We start from the raw sequence: 5,671 nt of genomic DNA on the forward strand, positions 1-5,671 counted from the left end.
ATCTTCTTTTTTTTTAACAATTTCTCCTTTTTTGTATATTATATGCTTTTCCAGAACATTTTACTCCATTTCTTTATGTTGTCACATATAATCTCCTCATCATTTTATCCTTTAGGTTAAATTTAGAGACCGATTAACTTTCCCATAAGCTTAAGGCGAGAGGTGAAGGGACGTATCATCTATTTTAGTTTATTTACGTTTTCAATCTATCCCTGTTCAATTGGGTTTGCCCAATTTATCCCTCTTTTTCGTTACTCGTGTCAGCATTCTCACTTGGGATATCTTTGGATACCTCTATTATCTAGTCGGTGCATGTATTTGTTAAACAAATACATTATAATTAATGAACTGTATTCTCTATCCTTTTGGAATGAAGATTCATAGAATCTTATCCCTTAACAGGGTGCTACTTCTGGTCTTTTCATCCCCAGCTGCAAAGGTTACGACTTTTGTATAAAAATATACAATGGTTTCTTCCCCCCATAGAGAACTAACCGTCTCCAGTTCTATCCGATTTACCCAATGTTCCGCTACCCCATAAATAATACTTAAATAACCTTTAAGTATAGTAAACTAGGATTATACCTAGTATAATTATTATGGACAAGGTGTCGGTGTTTTGTTTTAGATCCGTTATATCTTCGGCGCTTTTAACTAATTAGGTTAACGAATTAACCATTTGAACCAGTGCTCTGTTACGAGGTCTTTAAAAAATGGCCGCTTCTAAGCCTATTTCCTGGTTGTATAGTTTAAATACTTCCTTACTTTCACTTAACAAAAACTTTGGAACCTTAAACACTTGTTCTGGGCTGTTTCCCTTTTGACACACAACCTTATCGTTAAATGTCTGATAGTTCAACACTCATCATTGCCCTTCCGAGAGCAAATACTCGCGAATAGAGTCTTCACGACCCCCCCATATGCACAAGGCATTATCTACCCTAATAGGATATTAATGCACAAATTGTCCGAGATTACAGTTCTGTACCTGCTATGATGTTATTTAAACTACATACTTACATATGTTTCGCGGAAAACCAGCTATAGTAGTCAGGATTGTCTTTCACTAACTTACCACAGTTCTTTGGATATCTTTACAACGATAACCCATTCGGCCTTTTATAAGCCTGACCATGGTAAGATCACTACTCTTCGGGTCTCTAATTAGATACTAATTCATTACTTAATAATTGGATTATCTAGGCAAATTGATTCTTTTTTGTGTATTTATATTATGTTTTGTGTATTTAGGTTATTCACTATTACCATCTTATTTACTATATCACCACGAATCACTACTTGCTTGCATCTAACTAGAACTTGCTGACCCATTATACAAAAGGTACGCTCTCATATGTTTATTAAACTTACCTTGAGCTGCTTATAAGACTACTATTTCACATACTTCCTTCACAGTACTATTCTCTATCGCTTGTATATTATATTAAGGCTTAGAGGAAGGTTCCCCTATATTCAAACAGATATATCCATTTTACTTTAAGCCTATATCTATTTTCATTCACACTACTAATAGAATCTCGTTTGATTTATTTTCCTGAAGCTAATAAGATACTTCAATTCACTTCGTTTTTTTTTATAGAAATTCTTCTACCCTTTTCCCTAATAAACGATAACTAAGCCATCATTTTTACGGTACTAATGGTTTAATATACAGCCTTTAATTATTCTATAATAGTCTCTTTATATACTAGCCATAAAGTTAATCCTTATAATCTATAATCTAAATATATAAGGTAATAACATTATGAAATAATACATTACATATCCAATACATTACTATATATTTTTATATAAAAGTGATTTAAAATCCCATTTCAGGTTATTATGATTCGAACATAACAATTCCTCAACCCAAATGAGGCGCCTAACCAACCTGGCTCTAACCTGTTTATACAATGTACTATTTAACTATAGATACTATCTTTATATTGTATAACAGATAATCTATTTATAAAAATACAAGATAATATCTTTATATTGTGGGATAGATAATCTATTTATAAAAATAAAAAAGAGAATCTATAAAGATATAACAGAGAATATCCGATTCGAACGGATGTGATCTTTCAATCAAATAAGTTTCAAGCTTATCACTTTAAACCACTCAGTCAATTCTCTTTTTTAGGCCCCCCCCTGAAAGAGGGGGGGTCCAAACCGTTTGTATTTGTTCTGTTTGTTTCTTTTTTTTTTTAACAGAAAAAAAAGAAACTATAAAAAAAAAGATATAATATATTGTTCATATTTCCCAGTTATTTCTTTTTTTTGCATATATCCTATGTAAAAAAAATTACAGCCCCTCTTTCTTCTTACTTTTTTTGTAGGATATATCCTATATACATCAAAAAGTTAAAAGAAACTGGAGGGCTAATTTTTTTTTTTCTCAATGGTTTATTGCTTTAGTTTCTTTTTTTATAAAAAAAAATAAACAAACAGTTAAGCAAAAGAAAAAAAAAAATAACCGCCAGCTTGCGGGGGGGGGGTAGTATAGGTGTGCACAATTCGCCTCCGGGGATTTTAATAAATGAAATAGCTTATAAATACTTAAAGTGCAGGTGCGCACAAGACTCGAACTTGTAAGAACATGTCCGTAGCATGTGGTTATACCAATTTAACTAACGCACCTTTTTGATTCCTCAACGAATTGAACGTCGATCACATCCTTATCAAGAATGCGCTTTACCTATTAAGCTAAGGAACCTTTATAACACATATAGTATATGAAAATTTAAAACAATGGAAAGATTACTTAAAAGTATTAAATAAAAGTATATAAGCTTATAAATTTTTTCATTATATTATAACAAGAGCATCCAGACTTGAACTGGAAATTTGAAGTTTGAAGCTTCCTATTTTACCAATTAAACTATACTCTTTTTTAAAATTATTAATAACACCTTATATAAAATTGAACTATCATTTTATATAAAATGATGTTTAAAATTAAACGATACTAATGTTAATAACCCGATTTTTGAAATTAACTAGACTATTTATTAATCCTTTAAAAGATTTGTTATTGTTTTCAATATAATTACCTAATGAAGACTTAACAAATATAAATATATTACATAAATACTACATTCAAAATAATGAAATTATTGTAATTATGTATAACGTATACTATCTGTCTAGATGTGTAAAAATTCTATCCTTTTAGCTGCGTAAAAACTTTATCCTTTTAGCTGCGTGAAAATTTTATCCGTTTAGATGTGTAAAAACTTTATCCGTTTAGATGTGTAAAACTTTATCCCTTCAGATGTGTATAAATATTATATCTATATTCGGAAAAGAGTGGATTTGAACCACCAGGTGTTAAACACAATATTTAGCAAATATCTCGCCTTACCTATAGCAACTTTTCCTTTTGCGGTGTGAATTGTATAAAATTTATAAAAAATTTTACTAGAATTGGAGTTAACTATGAAAGTTAAACCTATAACGGATGTTAACTATATAACTTAAAAGTTAAGTGTAGTATGGATGTTAACTATAAAACTGAAAAGTTAAGTGTAGAATGGCTTTTTATAAAGAATTTAACTTAGTAGATTGTAAAAGTTAAATAGAGAGTGGAAGAGTATGAAATTGAAAAATAAAAATAGAATTATAAAGTTCATTATAATAGAGTACGAGTCAGACCGGGCTTGAACCGATATCTACTTTCGTGACAAGAAAGTCCTCTACCATTAAGTTACTGACCCTATACGGCCAACCGAAGTCGAATCGGTACACATCGTTTGGAAGACGATTGGACTAACCATTATCCTATAGCCGTTTTTTTTTTGTTTTAATAAAATCCCCGGAGGCGAATTCTTTCTATTTATTACTATTGTTTAATGCATATTCCTATATAAAATGCTCTAACTTTTTAATCTTTTTTCCTCTTATTTTTTTTTTCGACGCAATTTCGTGGAAATTGCTAGAAAAAAATTACGCAGCTTAAAAAAAAAATAAACAAACAGATGAAAACTCGTGAGATAAACCTGTATCTTTGTTTAGTTTCTTTTTTTTTTCATTTGAAAAAAAAAAATAAACAAACAGAAACAATAGCAATAGGAACAATAGCAATAAACCTAAACCTAAGGATATTATATGCCTTATATTGAAATTTGGTTGGTAGTTAATCAACCTTACTTTTGAATTGTTTATTATATTTAATCTTACCCTGTAGTTAGTAAAGATTTGCAGCCTATAACCTCACAATGTTAACAGTATTAGGCATTAATACTTCATCTAACTATTTATTGCTTATATAGATTAACTTTCTCTAATTAGAAATACGATATTGCTTAATTAGATGGTATTACTTAAATAAATGAATGGTCTACCATTAACCTATAGCCGTGTATGTTTTTTAAGATCTAAGGGACTTGAACCCTTATGAGAATGATTAAAAGTCATACGCTTTACCATTAAGCTAAGATCTCTATAAATATATTTACTTACCATATATAAGTAATAAGAAATAAGTGATTCGAACACTTAACCTGCCGCGTGTAAAACGGATGCTCTACCAATTGAGCTAATTTCTTTTTTTTTTTGTTTAAAAAGTTTCTTTTTTTTTAAGAAACAAAAAGGAAAGACGTACTATCATTATTATTTTTTTATTATTTTGCATTCGTTTGTGGCTTTAGAGTTATAACTATTGCCCCAACCATCGCTAGTAATAATATAATGGATGTAATTATTAATCATATTGAATAATTACCATACAGTATATTTCCTATACTTGTTATATGAGAAGTTTCTGCTAAATATCCATCTCATGACACAGATGTAACATTCGTTAAATTTTTTTTAATGCTAAAATGATAAAGTAAATTATTAGTCATAACCATATATGGTAAAACATTATTTACAAAATAATTAAAGAAACTACCTACTAATATAGCTAAAGGTATACTATTAATACTATCTATTAATAGTTCAGATATTCTAACATTTATTAACATTAATATAAATAAAAATAAGATAGATACTGCCCCAACATATACTAATAAGTATGATAATCCTATAAAGTTTAATCCTGTTAGAATTAAATAAGCAGATATACATAAAAATAAACCTATTAAAAATAAAACCGATACTATAGGATTTTTACTAATAATAACTAATATACCTAATAAGATAGCAATAATGTACAATAAATCTAAATTAACTACACTATAACCACTAAATGTCATTTCATTAACTATATATAACATTTAAAATTATTCTTTACCCTTTTCATAACTATTATATAGCTATTATATAAGTAAAAATAAATCTAGTCTATCTTACTATTATAATAGCCATTAACAAATAATCATTTAAACATGAGGTATAAACTGCCCTCTATAATTATTTGTACCATAGTTTGAAATAAATTTAGCCTCGGCGTCTTCTCAGCGCAGCAGCCTCAGTTTTCTTCTTACTTTTTTTTTACTATATTTATATATGTAAAAAAAAAAGTTAAAGAACACGCTGAGGAACTTTTTTTTTTGGGGGGGGGGGGGGGTTTTTTTTTTTTTTTTAAAAAAAAAATTGTGCTTGTGCGAACTTATTCTACTAGTATATCTAAAGATAACAGTTATTCTAGCTGAAACAAAACTTCCTATTAACTTAAATCCTTCAGATGAACATTTTTCGTATATATTTACAGGATGGCCATCAC

The 5,671-nt window shown here is 28.9% G+C and overlaps 5 non-coding genes across 5 annotated transcripts; all 5 read right to left on the bottom strand.

The window, feature by feature from the left end:
- Positions 1-2,571: 2,571 nt before the first annotated feature.
- Positions 2,572-2,643, bottom strand: J4E86_011811. Its single transcript has one exon. It is a non-coding gene; the product is annotated as a tRNA-Arg (tRNA).
- A 4-nt stretch (positions 2,644-2,647) lies between these two features.
- Positions 2,648-2,719, bottom strand: J4E86_011812. The gene has a single exon. It is a non-coding gene; the product is annotated as a tRNA-Ile (tRNA).
- Positions 2,720-3,647: 928 nt separating this feature from the next.
- J4E86_011813 lies at positions 3,648-3,719 on the bottom strand. Its single transcript has one exon. It is a non-coding gene; the product is annotated as a tRNA-Asp (tRNA).
- Positions 3,720-4,373: 654 nt separating this feature from the next.
- On the bottom strand, positions 4,374-4,445 carry J4E86_011814. Its single transcript has one exon. It is a non-coding gene; the product is annotated as a tRNA-Lys (tRNA).
- Positions 4,446-4,477: 32 nt separating this feature from the next.
- On the bottom strand, positions 4,478-4,550 carry J4E86_011815. The gene has a single exon. It is a non-coding gene; the product is annotated as a tRNA-Val (tRNA).
- Positions 4,551-5,671: the final 1,121 nt, after the last annotated feature.

This window comes from Alternaria arbusti (genome assembly GCF_024043155.1).
Source record: "Alternaria arbusti strain BMP 1465 chromosome Unknown scaffold_56, whole genome shotgun sequence".
Taxonomy (NCBI): Eukaryota; Fungi; Ascomycota; class Dothideomycetes; order Pleosporales; family Pleosporaceae; genus Alternaria; species Alternaria arbusti.